Source organism: Notolabrus celidotus, chromosome 13 (genome assembly GCF_009762535.1).
Source record: "Notolabrus celidotus isolate fNotCel1 chromosome 13, fNotCel1.pri, whole genome shotgun sequence".
NCBI classification, from domain to species: Eukaryota; Metazoa; Chordata; class Actinopteri; order Labriformes; family Labridae; genus Notolabrus; species Notolabrus celidotus.
In genome coordinates, this window is record NC_048284.1 from 23,891,591 (window position 1) to 23,911,143 (window position 19,553).

A 19,553-nucleotide genomic window follows, 5' to 3' on the forward strand; every position below is an offset into this window, starting at 1 on the left:
GACTGAAAGATTCTTAACATGTGTGTTCCTGACATTTCACCCTGCCAATCTTTTGCCACTGATCAGGCAATTTTCATCATTTGTGTTTGAATGGATGATGTTTAAAAAAGTTAGAAATAGCTTTGCATATCTCAAAACTATTCGTCAAGCAATGGATATTTGATTTTCTTATGTTGCTGTGCACTCCACAGTTAAGGACTCAAACGAAACAGTCATCTAGTAACATCAGTGTCTCTTTTCTGAGCACTTTCTGCTGCAGATGCAAATATAGTAACTTGTGCATCTTAAGGAGACACTAAAAAGACTAATCAAAATGTGAGTATCTGAACTGTGAATGTGAACAGTTAGCAGTTTTATGGTTGTGAAAGAGCTGCAGGTGTGACAGAAGAGACTAGAGACACACTACGCGCAGGATGAAGCACGGCTATTTAAACAGCTCCTTCCTGTATTTTTTTTGCTGAGGTGTGGAGGTATGCATCACTACCTCAGGGTTCAACCGCTGTGAAAATTTCAGAACAGAACTTCTTATTCCTCTGCTTTGTATTTATTGGTGGAGCTTGCTGCAAATTCAAATTACGAAGAGTTGAAAGGAGAAATGAGGAAAAATTAAAGTGAGGAGAGGAGAGAGATGGTGGAGAAGGACAGCCTGCAGTCAGCTCCTGCAGAGGGGCCTTGCTGACCCAGATCCAGGCTGAGTGTGGATGATATTAGAAAAGAAATTAAAGGGGATGACAGCCGTTGGGCAGAGTCACACTGACAGGAGAGCAGTCTCTCCTTCTCTCTCTCCTCTGACTTGACTATTGATTTTTCAAAACAAAAAAGAATCTCCCCGTAGATCACAAAGGCTGTTAAAAAAAAGAAGAGTAACACGAAAGAGAAAAAAAAGTATGAGTAGCATGAGTGTGATCTGAGGGTAAGGGACATAGGCTCACAGGTGGTTGACCCTGTCAGCTCTTAGCTTGGATGTGCAGAAATCACTGCAGGCATGAGTCAAACTTCATTCTCCAGAGATGAGGAAGAGGAACTTTACTGAAGAAAGTTGTTACATGTTTTAGCCAATGGGGACGAGGAAATCCCTATGATTGGGCTAAAGTTAGGCAAACTCAACTATTTTAGGTGAGATGGAGAGGGAGGCTGGACATGAGAGGAAAACTACGTTTAAAGGAAAGTTGAACTTGGTATACTTTTTTTTCGGACATTTTACCTGCAGTAAAATGAAAATTATTTTATATCTCCTGCTGCAAGGACAGGTACCTGTCTCTACACAAATAAGTGGAGGCAATTCTATTTCCTCTCAGGATATTATTGACACATACTCAGTTTATAGAGCTACAGGTTGATGGCAAGGTTAGTTTTTAAAGCAGCATGTGAGCTGATGTATCAAGAGACATGTTGTTGGCCGAAATATCTGCAAAAGTTTGAGAACCTGACAACCTACTAAAGTTAGACAATTTGCTCCTCTTTGACTTTGAATCTCACAGGAGGAATCTTAAACAGTAAGAATCTCCATTACCACTGCTCCAAATTAAAGCAAAACAAAAAAAAGTTAATACTTTTTTTAAGTTAATGTAAAAATACAATATTTGTTTAAGCCCAATCTGAAAAAAATCACCAAACCTGCAGAAAAAAAACAAGGTGTGCAGCAACAATCAGAGGGAAAACTAGACTATAGAATTCATCTTATCAAACAGATTACAGTATGGACATATTGTCAACAGTACTGCTTATATCACCAGCCAGTTCAGCAGGGCAGCAGCATGCTGCATCCCAGCATGCTTTGCTCCAGGCGTGAGACCCAATATCGTTGTGTTGAACATGTCTGTTTTAATCTGATCTCAGTGGGTGGCTGTAAGTTTGACAAAAAGCAGACGAGGTAGACCAAACTGTACACAGAAACAGCTGAGAGGAACAGAAGTGACAGGATGGAATGAGGCAGCAGAAAATAGTTTGTGTCAGATGCAAGGGAACACATGTTGGCTGATTTTAAATCCCACTGTGTGCTGTCACATCGACATTCTAAATACATCAAAATGCTGCGGTTATCTCACTGCTCTCTGACATATGTTTTTCATTTCATCAACTAGTCACTCCACAGAAGGTCAGTATGTATTGAGGGGAGCTTCTTCTTCAGCTGCTTCCCAAATCCAATGACACCCACTTATCTGGAAGCTTACACACGCTTGGACCGGTGCTTGCTGCACACTGCACTGTTTTCACATTTCTGTAGCTATATTGTTGAACATTTTCCTATCAACACAGATTTCTGTTTCAATCTTAAAATTAATTTCCATTAACAGCTGTCAAATCAAAATTTAGAACTCTGAGAGCAAAGACTGTTTAGCTTTAGACTTCATCATAAGCTAACAGATTTTTCTTTTACAAGTTTAGAATAAATATGTTATGTCTGGCAATCACACTTCACTGTGTTGTCCTTATGTACTAGAAGGGGTAGTGAGGCCGAGAGCAGGATAGTACACCACCCATAGTGAGTCTAGACACTGGTGGTGGTGGTGAAGGAAGAATGCAAGATGAGCTGATAAGCTGGAGCTGGACACTGATGACAAGGATTGGAGGTGACTGGGGTCAAGGATGGTTGCAACAATCAAACTGAAATGCCGCCTGAAAGCTGAATAGAGGAGAAATTATTTAAAGTTATGGCGGCAGGATGAACGGTGGATAGAGGTCGAGGTTAAATCTGGTTGGATTAGTACTTGGAAGAATTAACACCCATAATTAGCTAATCATCAGAAAGACAGAGATCGGGATTGACATGAATGAATGAATACAAAACAGTCTTACTGCTTGAACTTACGCTTAGCTTCATATCAAGAGGTGAGATTACTGAGAGTCTCCTGACTGCATCATTCAGACCTGATAGAAGCAGGAGAACAAATATTTGCTGTCAAGAGCTCAGCTAAATGTAGAGCAACAAATTACCTGTTGCATGTCGGTAATCATTCAGCTACTTAAAGCTGGGGTTTGTAGTCAGATTTAGATACACTTTTTGTTATACTGATTAAAATTATCTTTATGTCAATATATAATATGTTCAATCTACAGCCGGAGTAAACCTGGGAAAACACCAACCAATCCCTGCCTTTCGGAGCCAAAATATGAAACCAATCAAATCCCTTCCTGGAACGGAGTCCTGAGGACATGCTACATTCAAATTCATGCTAGTTTTCCATGACTACCAACCCTAGAAAGATATGACTGCAGCCTGTCAGGCTCTGTTCAAGTGGAAAAATGCAGATTCTGGTTTTTTTCTGCCCAGAGAAGGAAAACCGAATCACTCCTGAGCAGCACTGTGAAATGCTATAGAACATCTGATAGACACTTTATTTGCACATAAAGAGACGTGCCAAAATGAACTGCTCTCTGCAGATGGCCATCAAGGCTTGTGTTAACATTTGGAAGTTTACACATACAAATTTGGCAGATGATTCTCATAATTAAGTCAGAGTAAAGCAGATCTTCCAGCAGGGCCATTGACCGCTGATGCAGTGAAGGTACATTTGAGTTCTTGGATAAGAGTCCCTGTTGGGAAATTAATTTCAGCAGAAGAGATTTAGTCCTTTAAAAATTGGCGATGTAATAAAGGTTAAGAAGGACTTTTCATAGCAGACATGGAAATTGCTTCCTTTTAAATGTACCTTTGAAAATATGACAGAAGACTGAGCGAACAGACTGTTACTGCTTGAATGTCAGAGTGTTTTTGAACTGATGCTGGACAGGAAGACGCTGCTTTGTGCAATAGCTCGACCCAGGAAGCAAAAGGAGAGGAAATCAGATTTCTTGTTGGCAAACAGCATATTTCAGCTGAAAATGTTTATGTTTTTCAAGTGCAAGGCACAGAAAGGATGGTAACAGAGGGCTCAGACCATGACCAACAGGATTTCCGCTAAAATAGATGGATGGATGGACAGCTTGTCATGCCGAGCGCTTGTCAGCTTTCTCATCGTGTTATATGACTGTGTTTGACTTAAATAAATATTCTTAAAAAGGAAGGGAAGAAAGATATTTCTAAAACAGTGTTTCAGTCATTCAAAACAACCAGTTAAAGCTTTTCGTTGAAGCCCAGCATCAAAAATAGTCAAAGTCAGGCTTTTTAAAAAGACCTATTAACATAATTCAAAGCCACTGCTACTGTATCTGACTGTGTTAAAACACTGTGACTGTGGGAGATAAATCCTGACAGGCCATCAGGCAGCTCTACAAACTAACATCCATTGATAGTCTTTATCTGCTCACAGCAGGACTGTCCATTGGGTAAAAGCAAATGTGTGAATAAGCACAACCTGTAATTATGAATTTGGGTCCTTTTCCAACATGGATATACAGTAATTCAGATTTACTAATATCACGTTATTAAATCGTATCATTATTCTAACTACACGTACAGCTATAGATGACAGGTTCAATAGATAATAATGGATAGAGTGTGATAAGTATGATAAATCTGGTCATGAATGGTGGCCAGTTTGGCCAATAAAGGAGAGTCAGACATTAATGATTGATTAAAATCTGTGGAAAGAAGAAGTTTTCCCTCAAGCACAGACTTTCACTCAGGGCCAACCAGAGAAAATATATGATGTAATTTTGTATGAATACATTAAATTCAAAGAGCAGGTTTTCAAATGGTTTAACAATGGCCATATCATCTGTCTATACTTATCATTAAGACAGAATTAACCCCAAATTAGTTTGCAATAAGTAAAACCAGCGGAGGTAATAAATATTTATTAGTTAATTCATTATTGGTTGTGGAATCAAGAAAATGGAGGAAGGAGCGTTTCCTGGATTCAAAAAAGGTGTAAGTTTGAGGGGCTCTTTGGACAGGGATACGTGCAATCTTGGAAAACAAGTAAGAAATTCCAGGGCACTCTCCTTTGAATGGTTTCTGAATCTCGCACCACTACACACATTCTCAAAGTGAGTGACAGTCACCAATGTTTTCTTCTTCTTTTGCTACTTAAATCAGTTAGAGTTCTTCTCCTCCAGTTACTTAACACGGTTAGCAAACCGCGGTTGCCAAATGGGGCTCTATAGCCACCGTTTGGCAGGAACCCGCATTACAATCAGGCACTGGTGAAAACGATGGAAAATAGTACTTTCAAAACGAGATAAAATTTGCATTAACTTGAATATCCAAGCATTGATAAACCATGTCCACGCTAGGGATGGGTACTGTAACTGTTCCTGTGTGCGTGAATGCCCAACAAGTAAGTTGTGTGTCCTGTTATTATAAAGAGACGGAGAACTGACTTTTTCCCATCCGCAGGCGTTCATATGTGTTACTTGATAAACTCCCGAAAGAGCAATTAGACGCCACGAGCACGTGTCAGCTAATATATCTAATCACCTATATAATCCTGTTTCTGTTTAAATTAAACAAATTTGAGATTTTTTTTTTTAAATTGATATTTATTACTACATAAAAACACAAAAGTACCGAAAATTGGTACCGTTGAGTACCGGTACCGATTCCCAGGTACTGGGTATCGGTACCGTATCAGTTCAAATGTGAAAGGTACCCATTCCTAGTCCACGCCCTAGCCAATCAATCAATCAATCAATCAGACTTTATTTATAAAGCGCTTTTCATACAATGACATTGTAACACAAAGTGCTGTACAAGAAAAACAGCTTAAAATAGAATAAATTAAGATCCCAGCCCCAGCCCCGACCCCGAACCCACCCCATAATCCTAAGGCTAACAACACAATATGCAACAATAGTAATAAAAACACTAAAATAAATAAAATAAAAATAAATAAATAAATAAATAAAAATAAAAATAAAAATTTGCTGAACGAACTGAGGAAACGCTCTCATGTCATCTTAATGAGGAAACACTGGAGGTAAAATAAGATGTTAAAACTCAAAACAGGAAAGTAAAATCACCAAAGTAAAATACATTTCTAAGATAATAAAAGACTAAAATATTAAACCATTAAAAGAAAATCAGATGTGAGACTTAAAATAAATAAATAAGTAGAATAAAAGTGACTAAATTTGAAATAGATAATAAATAAATAAATAGATAAAACTGTTAAGAATAAAAATAAAACTTAGTACACTGGTAACAGAAAGTTTAACTGTCACCTTCCTACTTAAATAATAAATCAACGACTCATTACAAAAACAGTAAAATACAAAACTTTTTTAAAATCAAGTAACAAAATAATTAAAGGCAGATTCCCGTTGGAGTACAGTATGTTAAGTTTCAATAAAAGCTTAATGTCCTTCGACTGGAAAACTTAGGAATTTAGTAAGAGGTACACACACACCTGTGAGTACAACACTTTGAAATTATGCACAGCCTGATGGCAAAATTACAAAATTACAGAACTGTGAAATATGAGCACAGCAAGGACCCCCCCAGGTTTGGACTGCATAGACCACCATTTGAGAAACCTTGCAGAGTGCAGAAACAGCACAGAATTATTTTTATACCACAGGTAAGGATTAAACACAGTGAGAAGCACACACAGTGATTCCTGTTTATCAGTGATGCCCTTCACAGTATGGGCAAACACAGTGTGTTTTTCTAATCAGTCCTCTCAGTGGGCAACCCCATTAGTTCAATTCTATTTCACTAGCAGTGAGCAGACCACCAGAGGGGTTCGTACATTCCTAAGATCCTACACTCCAGGTGTAATTTTACCTCTCACTGACCTGAGATCAGACTCTAACCCTGAAATAGTTCAGAGACCGACCTGGTCTTACTCACTGACATAATTGTAAGATCTTTGCAGGAGGCGAAACAAAGTCAGACAGAGCTCATTTTGTGAACACAACAGTGAAGTTGAGCAGAATTAATGACGCTACTTATCAAATAATCCAGTCCATCAACCCCTCAATGAAGAGGGCAACAGTACAGAGTAGGGGTGACCCCAAATAGTCGAATATTCGACTATTCGTTCTAACGAGCCTTAGTTGACTGCCAATCTCATAGTCGAATATTTGCATATGAAATGTGGACCATTCCATTCAAACCATGGGGGTGCTCAATGTCTAATTTTACATTATTTTCCTGTTTCCCTTAAAAATAGTGTCTCATGTAGCCTATTTTTACATAAATATAGACTTATTTAATGTAAGTCTGAGAACAGCTTTTGAAGTGTTAAATCTCCTTAAAGTGGTAATTAAATCTCCCCTGGTAATTAAAGGTGGACCATTTAGCGGGGACCTGTGGAGCAGACGTACCTCAGCAGGCCTTTAAATCTTTCTACATTCATGGTAGCTCAAAATGTCAGGAAATAAAACTTCAGTTGATCCTTAAAAAATAGTGATGAAGATGAGGAGCAGCTTCATGAAGAGGGCTGTGAGATCAAGGATTACCGGGCCACACAAAAACTGTACGGGGCCAAAAGAACGAGGAGGGATACCCAAAGCTGCCCGAAGCCTCAAAAACAATCCATAGCATCCCATCCACCTCCACGCCATCAGAGAGGATATTCTCTATAACAGGATTTACAGTCAGCAAAGCATGGAGCGCACTTCTGCCTGTAAACATGATGGTTTTCCTCACGTACAATTTGAAAAGACTCAAGCGGACAAAGACGCGATGAAAGACTGTTTTAAAAGGTTCTGTTAAGAGATTTAAAAACCCTTTAGCTGGTACAGGTTTGATTTTGAACATTATACAAATGTTTAGCCTTAAGTTGGACAAACTACCCTCCAAAGTGCTGCTCTCCGCTGTGTGAACACTGTTTATATATCTCCTGATTCTTTATTCTGTAACGGCGCGTTGTTCCATGTTTAACGGATGGTGGCCTTATTTGAGTTTTCTCTCCATCACCTTGTTGTTTTTGCAATATAGATTTAAAATATCTAAGTTTTATACTTATAATATTCTGTTGTCCCTTTTACTTTAAGCTACCAGTATCTTAATTGTAAAGGGTTGTGCGTAATATTGTCATGGTCACCATCATGCAGACTTTGGGTCAATAAGGAAAAACAAGAAACATTCGACTATTCGTCGACTATGGGCAAAATCTGATGAATCAGATTCGACTAAGCAAATCCTTAGTCGGGCTCACCCCTTGTACAGAGCATGTACATATACACATAATGGTATAAGTGATCTGCTGTACACTGTGAGTAGAAAAGTGGAATTGGTCAGCTGACCCCACAGTTTTTGGTTTTTTTTGTATCATGATTTTAAAGCATTTAAAAAAAAGTATCAGAACGACCAAAACTGCTGTAGTCCTCAACAGTAACCATAGGGAAGCTACTTTTAAAAATAAACCAGAAAATGACTGACTCATATCTTGTTGTGCTTTTGTATCATGCTCTGTGGTTTGTCTGTGGCATAATAAAATGTTTATTAGGACAGAGCATAATGAGCTTTTAGCTTACCATTGGTCTCTGGTGGATGGGGATGCTCATCACAGATAAATGAGATCTTCAGAGTATTGCTGTCTGCACCTGCAGGGACAGTAACAGTTGTGCATATGGTGAGGCTTTGAAGCTGAAATTGAAATGAAAATGTCCATAAATCTGGCCTTAAATTTCATCAACTAGCCATCTGTTCATGAAAGAAAAGCAGGCACGCTTTCACTCAGAAGGACTGAAAAAAACATTCATGTGTGAAACAATCTGCATCAAGAGATTCATTAGCGTAATCTTTGGTCTAGAGAAGAGATAAATGACTCCACAGAGAGTCACGCTACTCTCCAACTGTCCTGAGAGAACATTAGAGGTCAACCAATTATAATTTGGCTTTGGAAAAAGGTCAAACTGAAGGCATGTGGTGGAAGTTAGGAAAGCTCTCTGGGACTGGTAGTAAATGAATTCCTGAGTCGAAATAGAAAACAACCACGATGACACATAAAAATGGAAGCTCTGCACTTATAGAGACACAGTATAAATTCTGAATTGAAATGACACCACCACTAATCTGGTACAATGAATTAAAGTACTAATAACATTATTTTGGGCAGGCACCTTTATCCTATGACAGTATACGACTATAATGCAAACTAAAAAAGACACTGAAATATAATGAAACAGGGGTTTAATGTTATGGTAATCAAATGAACAGTTTTTATAGTGTGCTTGAACACAGTCTAACTGTTTGACACATTAGCAAAATAAAATAGTTGCTGATTTGTCTCACAATAACCTGATATATTATACTCTTAAGATGTTGTGCAGTGTTGATTATTGAAAACTTGTCAAAAAGAAGCCCATCCATACATCATCTGTGTAATAATCAATTGATTGAAGGAGCTATTTAGGATGTGAGAGAAAAACTTTGAAGCATGACACATTAAATTAAAATTCTTAATCAGAGTGCTCAGCAATCATCAGAGACCAATTAGGACCTAAGAGAGAGAGACCCGGCATTAATCATCAAACATGGCTGCTAGTCCTTTGACTATTAGAAAATACTGCTGGGGATCATTTTAAGAGAACAATCAATTTCAGTGTGAGGTTTTGACTCAAAACATAACATTTGTGATATAGAATATTTGTAAGACAGCCACTGGCTGGTGTTACTACATTTTCAAGATGTCTAATGAAATCAAAACAGACAAGATGGACCTCTAACAAATTCTGAGAAATAAAAGTATACTCCAGACAGCCATAAAAATCACACTGGGGCACACAGACACAAAGCCACGACAAAAGCTGTTTATCTCATGATGTTTACATTTAGGATAAATGTCCTTAATAATTGCAATCCAATTCCTCAGGCAGAAGCGACTCTAAAGACCAAGGCTAACCCCCCGCCACATTTTCAAATGTCATCAGCAGGAAAGTGTGTCCTGCTCTTGCCTCACAACAAGGTAGAGGAAGATCAATTCAGGAACAGGAACACATGCAGTCAAGAGCACTGCAGTCCCCCCAGCCATCACCATGTGCAGCTTTTACGCACCAACAGAGCTTTACTTTCACTCCAGCATCAGTGTGGATGATGACTTTGTTTTTAGAAGAGTCCTGTGATCATGAGGGACCACAATGGAGTTTCAGACTTCTCTGAGGGGTCCGACTCAGTGACTGTCCTTCACAGTTCCAAAGATGTACCAGTATATAATTTAAAATTAAAGTAGATCAATTTGTGAGTGCACTTGAAAAAATAACAGAAGCCTTTCCACAAGTCACAACCACAACAAAAGAACACTACTGTGGTTAGAGAGAGAGCCTGTTATCTTTCAAATAGAAGGTTGAGGGTTCGATCCTCAGTCTAGCTATGTCTACATGTCCATGTATCCACGGGCAAGACACTTAACCCCTAACTGCCTACAATGGCTGTGAGGTGTTGGGAATGGGATACGTTTATATTGATGGGTGCTCTATGAGCAGCATCATCCATCTGTGTGAGAATATGGTGTAAATGGGTGAATGTGACATGAAATGTAAAAGCGCTTTGGGTGGTCAGAAGACTAGAGAAAGCATTATTTAAATAGGCTACAGTCCATTTACTACAGCTGTTTTTAGCATGCTGGTTCTTAATCAGCCCATGATTGGACTGTTACAATGAAAATCAACAGCACTCTGTATGGCTAGGTCTACAGTAATTCCCCAAAAACTGATGCCCTTTTGTTGCTCCTCCAACCACCTTTCTATCTAAAAAGACAAAGAGCTTTTATGTCAAGACATTGTAACTCAATTTATTTTAGCAGATTTGTTATCAGTATTTGTGCAGCCGATTTCTGGCTAGCCTCTTGGGCTACTTGCAGCCCAGTTAACTCAGAGAGCAAAGCCTTCCTGTCCACAACGTATGACTTTATACATTTTCCATATTGTCATAACTTCTTGTAAAACTTTCCATTTCTGCCTAACTGATTTATTGTCTTACCTTGTCAGTTATCTCCCTCTCACTCACACATGACATAGAATCTGTCAGTTTACTGTTGAAAGGCTCCTGAGCTACCAGGTCCTTAATGTGCCTGTGTTAGACCCACACAGGTGTTTTCACTTAATTGACTGATTAGCTCTACCTTTAAGACTGGGTGGGCATGTATTAACAGTTTGACTAACATATCAATCACTTATTGGGAGTGAACAAATGCTTCCTTTTTCATTGTTGCATACTGTCCCTTGAAATCTTTTAATTATTTTGCCACGCCCATTTTCATCCTGAGCAGGGATGAGTATGTGCTGATGCTTTCTTGACTTTGACCTCTGTATAAGCACGTTCATTCTTGAAAAAAATGTCTCTTGGACTGAGAATAGATTCATATGGTCTCTCCTCAAGGGACCTTGAAAGAGCGTTTTGCACTGCAAATGTATTAGACTCTATTCAAAAGAACAAACAAACTCATGGTTGTGATTATCTGATTTCAATGGAACAAGAGCCTCTCACAAATGCTTAACCAAAAGGTAAGGTACACAAAGGTAAAACACAAATTTACCAATATTATTTTATTTTATTTTTTTACTAAACCTTTATTTAACCAGGTAAGTCAATTGAGAACCAATTATCCTATTACAGCATGCATGGTTGTATTTGAGAGATGATATGTTGTGAAGGTCCAAAAATAGCTGGGTCCCACATTTCCCTGATGCATCACTTGACCAACCCAGAAATACCCTTTTTGTAAGCTTCATGCCTGCAGTTCATTACACTGGCTTTGTATCACAAGTAATTACATTAATGATAAAAAATAATCAAGCCAAAGCCATTGGTATCCCAATCGTATTCAATAGGAGTATATGTTAAACATTGAAAAAGCTCCATATATTGAACTTCACAGTGTTTTACCTTCACATGACAGTTGTCAATTTGAGGACAACAGATTGAGAATTCAAGCCATGCACTTCTGCTGCTGTGCACATCAATACGTTTCATCAGTTTCTATCTTTAAAATGTGCAAATAGGACTTTGACTAATTAAAGAACTTCTGCTGATTCGACAGCCTGACAGCAGCAACCTCAATGTGTAAAACACTTCCCAGGTAAACAGCATTACTCACTCCATGTTTGAAAGGTGACCAGGAATATAAATTGAGAAATGTCTAGGTCCAAAAGCCATCACTGGTTAGAAATACAGATATAAAGACTGGTTTGAGTCAAAGACCAGATTAGCAGACAGACACATTTCCTGCCCTGCGTGCTTGTTTTGCCTGTTGACAGAAATGATTCATCTCATGTTTACACTCTGCAGTCAGAGCTGTGCCTTTCCACAATCTGTCAGTCTGATGCTGAAAGCTGTTGACATTCACAAACTTTTTCAAGACTAAGAAAACAAACTACAAATACATCAGACTGTTCTGTTTGAGTTACATAATTGATGTGTTGCAGCTTTTTGTAACGCCAGGTCATGACTTTAGTTTTTTAGTTAAAGAGGAAACCATTTTACAATAATGTTTGTCTTATCTTTTTGGAATTTGAATGTGTTATCTCGGTTCTCTGTCCAAAACAAAAAGCAGCCTACAGGGACCTACATACAAGAATGAAAGACCAACGTCTTGGAGATGGATTGAAACATTATTATTATTATTATTATGGTCCAGCTTTTAAAGCTACATAAAATAAGCCATGGCTGCTGTTTGTAAACATGCAGTGACCACTGCCCTGTAACACTCTACTGACAGTTATCTTCTGATGCAATCCCATCTCTACAAATGTGAATTTGAGAACAGGAAAATGGATTTAGGATGAGACTACTATGAGCTATTCACCCTGATGAGCGGGGTGTATAAATATTAACACTAGGATATCTAAACTTATCTATATATCTAAAGACACTTAAATTAAACTTAAGTTGAAAGCAGTTTTAGAAGAAGTTAACTCTGTGTTTACTCTGTCTCTTTAATGGTCTACATCCAGTTCACCACCAGAATGTAAATTCAGATGTTTACCCCCAAAATGATTATATTAGTTTTAGTATTCTGTCAGAGCACAGAGCCAGATGAAAATGTCTTTACTTACTCTACAAATATTCTTAAGTTCCTCAGAAGGACTATAACTACTGTATAACACAAGAGACTGAGCCTGACATCAGTGTCCATTCATTCTTCCATTCATTCATTTAAAAATACATTTTCAAATTACAATCTTTTTTTTTAAAGGACACAAACATTATTGTCTTACAACACTTAGGGTTTCCTGGGTTCCACAAAACTTCTCCAATTAAGGTAGGTAATCTAGCAAAGGTTAATGAGGCACATAGATTGGTTAGGAAACTAGAAAAGTTGTACATTTACCATTTAAGATGTATGCTACTTATATTCCTATTATTCTAAAAAGTAAGGATTGTAAACCCACATTTCCAATATCCATGCAAATAAATATGCAATGTGGGTTTGATAACTTAAACTTCTGTGAGGAACTTAAAGTTGCTTTTTGGCCCGAAAGTCGCAAGTCACCCGGGGTTATGATTGGTTGCAAAGTCTCAAAAAACATTATTCTAATTAACATTTTGGATTAATTTTAGCAAATGTATTCAATTCAAAGCTGTAATCCTTATTGTTTGGTTTTTGTAAAGCTCTGCCCCAATTATTTGGTCAGTAAACAACATAATGCAAGCCTCAAGATGACAGAGGGAACTGGAGAGTGGTCTTGCTTGCAGTCTTTGCTTTCCACACTGTTTTGTCAATACCCAATTATCCTCTCTGCGGCTGTTCACGCTGATAGCTTGGGACTTTTTCAGGGCATTGTTTTGTAATTGCAGCAATCCAGAAAAAATATAATATAAAGATCAACTATTAATGGCTTTATATAGTGTGCATAGGTGATGGTGGAAAGTGGAAAAAGGCTCACAATATATATATCTTTTTTTTCCCCCGTCATTTATCACTCCTCGGATGTCTTCAGTGTTCTGCGATCTGTGGCTGCAGCTGCAATCATCACTCTTATCAAGAAAACAATAAAGACTGCAGAAATCAGATAAAGCTTTGTTTTTTTGTGTTAAAACTGACCATCATGACGTAATTGTTTGAAATATTGTTCCACAGGGCTCCTGATTCCAGAAACACCGGAAACCACAAACATATCCATTCAAAAAAGCTGATCTTTAAAGCAAAAACAAACATGTCTACAGCCTGGTTCAAAAAACGCTTTAGCCTTATCAAGGACATAGCAGACTTGCCTGATAGGTGAGCACTCAGTCTGAGAATATAGACAATATGTTAGTCAAACACTTAAGATATGAAGGTCCATGTAGTCTATAAGAGGCTAGCATGAGGAGCACTGCCAAGATTCTTCAGCTCTATACTTTTTTTAACTGTAAAATTCCTACCATGTCTCTGCCTTTCCACTTGTACCATAGTGTTTCTGGAAAAGTGCTAAGAGAAGCAAAAAATGTGTCATTTTTGCACGTTTTGAGCCATCAGAGAGAGCTCTGTTACTTTTGATTCTCGGGTGCAATGAGGGGCTAATTAATAACCAGAGGTGGGCAGTTAGTCGAGACTAGGGTGGATCTGTTCACAAATAGTTTCACTTTGATGAAAGTTAATCCTTGAATTCTGTCAAAAAATGAACAGACGTTAAACCTGTTGAAAGTCCCACTGTCTGCCCCCTGATCCGCAGAGGCCGAAGGGCGATGGGTTTGCAAGCATATGGAACAGCGCCACACACAGAGGAAGGCTTTGCCAGTAGCAATATTTTTGTGTTTTCTCATTTCTGGAAAACAAAAATTGACCACTTTTCCATTTCTATAATGAATATGAGTCAGGTATCTCGGAAATGACTACATTAAAGAAAGACTAATTTAAGGGTTTGGTTAATGGTTTTCTAATTTAATGCCCATGGTCAATCAACAAAGATTGACGCTGATAATTAACCATTAACCGATTGACAGTGACTCCCATAACTGATACCTGGCCCTGTTTATAACACTGTAAAGTGAATATCAGCTTGGAATCAATTATGATCAAATTGTATGGTGAGACAATTTGTTTTACTGGTGCTTTATAGACTGTATAAATAATGGATGTAGTATCCGTGACATCATCCATCTGCTCATGAGCGCTGTTTTTAAGCCAATCCTTGGCGTGAAAATGGAAATGCGAAACTCAACCAGGCATAGTGTGACGTAAAGAGGCGGGGTCTGAGCCTCCTAGCCAACAGCTATGTGTTCCCGACCGGGGTATTTACCATGGACTGTACAGGGGTAGCTTGAGCACACCTAAGCCACTCCCTGGCGCCGCCTATGGCTTGGATTAAAAAGCCTACAGTAGAAATCTGTGTGCTGCAGGACCAAAAGGAAAAACTATCTCCCATGGCTAATTGTTGAGATTATGAGCTGACAAATTGTTTGTTCTGCATTATAATGTGCATACAAACAACATTGTTTGGAATAACTTTAATTTTAAAATCTCCAATGGTAAATTTTGAGAATTTCAGAACAATGCCAGCAAGTCTTGAGCTGAACAGAAGTCGAAACACTTCCTCAGAGGCGTGTACTGACCTAAACCTTCATGTGAGAATATGTTCCTATTGATGCATCAATGAAAGGAAAGTATTGCAGGTGCATGCAGTTGCGCGTAGTGATGGATGGAGGAGCTGTAGAGCTGGTGTGAACCAATCAAATTGGATGGGGAGGAGCGGTAGCGTGAGAAAATTGGCCAAACTGTGTGACAGCCTGTCTCGGCTTTCATTCACATTGTCTGGGCACAGGGGGCACAGCAGGATGCGTCTGCCAAGTCCTGGGCAATTCACTTCATGACGCTAGACGCTCTGCACAAACGGGACACATCCCAAACCTGCACACAGCGCTACCAACGCACATTCTCGTCCCCTTTGCTGTAAAATGACACAGCAGTCGTTTCGGGATAAAGCCAGCGTTTATTCATGAGCAGCAGCGAAACAGTGACAAACACAGGAGGGAACAGGAGCGGCGAGCGGACTGGGAGGTAAGCGCTCTGTCAGGATAGGTGAACGCTGCCTGACTCTCAAATCCTCTTAATTTTGCTTTGTTTTTGGTTGGGAGAGGTATACACGGGAATATGTTGAATGAATGAGATGTGATCTTCAGTCTTACTGCCATCCCTTTGCCGGTGACCACAGCCTGCCAAAAGGTGTGTGCGAGGCTCAGGTCGTGCATAAGCGTCTCCGCAAATAAAGAGGGACAAACCAACTTCACGTTTTAGAGCTTGCATCTGAAACATAAGGGGTTATAAACCGAAGTGGTTGTTTGTAAAAAGGTGGAGCAGATAGCGATCATGTAGGCATATACTAAAAAATAATCAAAAACGCATCCTAATTGGACTTTTTACTCATTTGAAAATAGAATGAAAAGGCAAATATGCAAGAACACATTCAAATTCTGTCTCAACTACAGAGCACTTAGTATGAATGGTTTAACAGCTAAGCAATATGAAGTGGGGCTCTATTCACATCTCTTTATGTATGCTTGCACACTTTCCTAAAATAATGCATTCCATTAATTTCTCAGTGCACTGAGGACTGCTACATAATCATCTCCGTACTCCATATTGGTACTTGGCTATAGTGTTTTCACAAAATCCAATTACTATGTTCTGCCGATGAACAGGACTTGCAGCACACCCTCATCCTCCAGACAACAAAGCCTCCTCCTCAGTCCCATGTGTTGTTACAGTGAAGTGCTGTACCCTTGGATGTGGAGTAGAGCTCTGGTTGTAAAGAACACTGTGCCTTTTCCTGGCCCGCAGTCACTGCTGAATGCTGAATGCTGAATGCTGAATCCATCCATTTATTTCTGCTGTCACTCGTCCCTGACAAGGTTTCTCTCCAAATCACTCATCTCCATGTTTCAGTTATTTCCTGGTCAATGAGAATGTGATGATGAAATAATGAGGTTGGTACTAGACATGGTATTAATACATTTAATCTGTACTCCCTACTTAGCACAGTTTATTATCAACTCTCCTACCCAACAGCACACCTGTCAGTCCTCTCTGGTCTTGGCACTGATTTCTTTATACAGGTGTGTTGCTTATATAAATGTTGTTAAGCTGCCTGGCTTGACTGCATTTGTTCCTGTTGCTAAACTGATGTACCTTGGCATTTTGAGGCAACAGCAGGACACACTTTCCCACTGATGACATTTTAAAACTTAGCAGGGCTAACCTGGGCTATCATGAATCAAGGTGGGATTAAGGGCTTTAGTCCTGGTCCTTCCTGAACAGGCAGGTGGCTCTGTGCTCAATGAGGTAACACAGTGCATTTGCCTCAGAGCTGGGCCATTTAGCAGGGGTCTTCTCAGCTCATCTGCTGCATCTGACGGAGAATCGTCTATGCATATTTAGAATGAGCCTTCATTGGAGGTGGAAGATGAGAGCTCTCACCAACAACTTGATTGGTTTCTGTTCACACACAGCTCAAGATTTTAAATAAAGGTAAAGAAAGCAGAGATGAAAACTATTCTTTTACTTTGAAATTATGATCGACTACTCTTGCCTCTGGTGATGGACTGTTGAACAGTGGCTCTTAAGATATTTTATCTGAGTGTCAAATATGTATAAAGGGGTGCAGAGAAAAGGATACATTTTAAAAGACAAATAAGATTGGGGCCATCTTTTGTTGTCACCAGGGGCTTTAAAAGAACACCGGTCTGTTAGTAATTTGTGACTTAAAAGTATGGGTTGCTGACAGATGGTTGCTGCTGTTTACAATTTTACCTCCACTGTACTGAAAGGTTGGACAGCTCCCCCCAACCAACAGAGCAGAGTTAGTCCTCTGCTATTCTCATGGAAGCCTTTTAGCTTTGGGTTGTGGTGGCAGTGATATATTTGCTTGGATGTGCTGCTGAATGTTCATCATCAGAGGTTATTTAAAAGCATAATGCTCTTCTGAACACACGGCAAAAGGCCATGAGCAAACACACAGTGCTTCCTGAGCTCTTTAGAGTCCAGTGAACTATGTATGTCTCTTCAGCTGCCCTCTTGAACACAGTCTTTGAAAAGTGATGCCAGTATATTTTTTTCTGAACAGCCTTCAGTTTCCTTGGTCAGATACCTACAGTAAATGGTCTCTGAACACCCTGAGTTCTGAACCTCCTACATAGGGGGAGAATGAAGCTGGATGTTGCCTTTCAGATTTCAATTTTTAAGATTCAAAAGCAATGATTTTAATTGTTAAAAGAAATTTCAATAATAGTTTTTTTTATGTGTAATATTTCAACAGTGTGATTGTATTAATTTTGTTGCAGCTACAATGACCGTAAAGGCTTCTGATTCTGATTGTAGATGGCAAAATATAACAATTTCGTGAACAGTATAGATTTCAGATAGTGGCTTGTGATGTAGAAAATGTTCAATATATCGCAGCTTGTTTCACGTGAGACTTAAAAGTACTAAATCGCCACCATTAAGCACTCTAGTGTTGAAGTGATAAGCCTTCTACATGTTGTCTATGGAGTTTCACTTCCCTCACTCTTCCTTCATTAATGCCCATCACTGCAGAAAGCACACTTCTCGCCCATCCAAAAAACTCTCCTATACGCAAGTGTTTTTTGTATTGTATGTAGGAGGGGGGCAATGAAAAAGTGAAAAGATTTGAGCCCGGGCAAGCTTACAGAGATGGGTATAACTGCAGCCTTTACACAGTGATTCAGAGGAGATTACAAAATATCAAGATATATATCTTGTATCGTAGTGTAGCCAAAATGTATTGTGATATTAGTCAAGAGCCATATTGCCCAGCCTTGCTTTTAGAGTAGTTGTACTATTGATTCGATTCACATAGTCAAAAATAACTTGGAGCACATGTAGTTGTATAATGGTCACAACGTTTAAGCAAATGTATCTTCCTTTACTTTGTACATGTTAATACATAAAATGATTCCCTCTTCCCTTCCCTTAAACTATAGGGAGAATGCATACAGTATACACTTACATGCTATATTCATTGTGAGCTGAGCATTAGCTAATATCAAAGTCTTATTATAACGTAATTATATTCTATGTAAGCTGTGCTTTCCACTTATCCTCGCAAAGGATAATTATTTAAGCTATTATCATAATTGTATACCCACAGTAATGGTTTAGATTCACTTGAAATGTTCAGGGACAGAAGGTGAGGATTTTGTTTTGGACTCAGGCCTGCATGGCTTTGTCCCTGGACCCCTGTAGTCTGTGAGGCCGCTGTGTGGTGAGTGGCTCCACAGGGAGAAGGTTAAGCCTGTTAGCTCTATATGATGCCATGGTGGAGGAGTGGGAGGGAGGGAGGGATGGAGGAGGGGCATGGAAATTAATTTCTCTCTTGTAGCTATATCTGCAGACATAACTACAGCCATCACTGTTTTCATATGTATAAAGTATATCAAGACAGGCTGCCCAGGTATATTTTTGGATGCCAAAGTATATATGCTGGTAATTTTTTTTTAATTTTCTCCTTTTTTTTAATCGCATAAAATCACCATCTAAGTTCAATAAACTAGGGGATGATGTCTCCTCATTCTCCACCCTCCTGCACATGTTAAGAGTGGTGTCTTATACTTTGCAGGTGATCAGAGAGATAAGAAAGACAGAAGTCCTGTAGTATGTCCCTCCTGTTAATGCAGTGATACAGAAGCATTGTCTCATGATAGATAAAGACCTTCTTGAGAAATGGTCTTGTTTTGTGCAGATGGTTGTTGCTGATGATTTTGCATTGTCTTTGTTCTGGATTGTTTC

General features: G+C 39.0%; 1 protein-coding gene and 1 long non-coding RNA gene across 3 annotated transcripts in view; one reads left to right on the plus strand and one right to left on the minus strand.

Annotated features, from left to right (window-relative positions):
- The window catches only part of LOC117824359, a 64,596-nt gene extending 53,683 nt beyond the window's left edge, over positions 1 to 10,913 (minus strand). Inside the window, exons 1-2 of the long non-coding RNA XR_004633571.1 lie at positions 10,811 to 10,913; positions 8,365 to 8,433 (exon numbers count right to left, since the gene is read on the minus strand). This is a non-coding gene — a long non-coding RNA (uncharacterized LOC117824359). The remainder of the gene's footprint in view (positions 1 to 8,364; positions 8,434 to 10,810) is intronic.
- A 4,633-nt stretch (positions 10,914 to 15,546) lies between these two features.
- The window catches only part of LOC117824699 (kelch-like protein 29), a 90,756-nt gene continuing 86,749 nt past the window's right edge, over positions 15,547 to 19,553 (plus strand). For both annotated transcript variants that reach the window (XM_034700263.1, XM_034700265.1), the window contains exon 1: positions 15,547 to 15,809. The gene's annotated coding sequence lies outside the window, so the exon portion shown is untranslated. The remainder of the gene's footprint in view (positions 15,810 to 19,553) is intronic.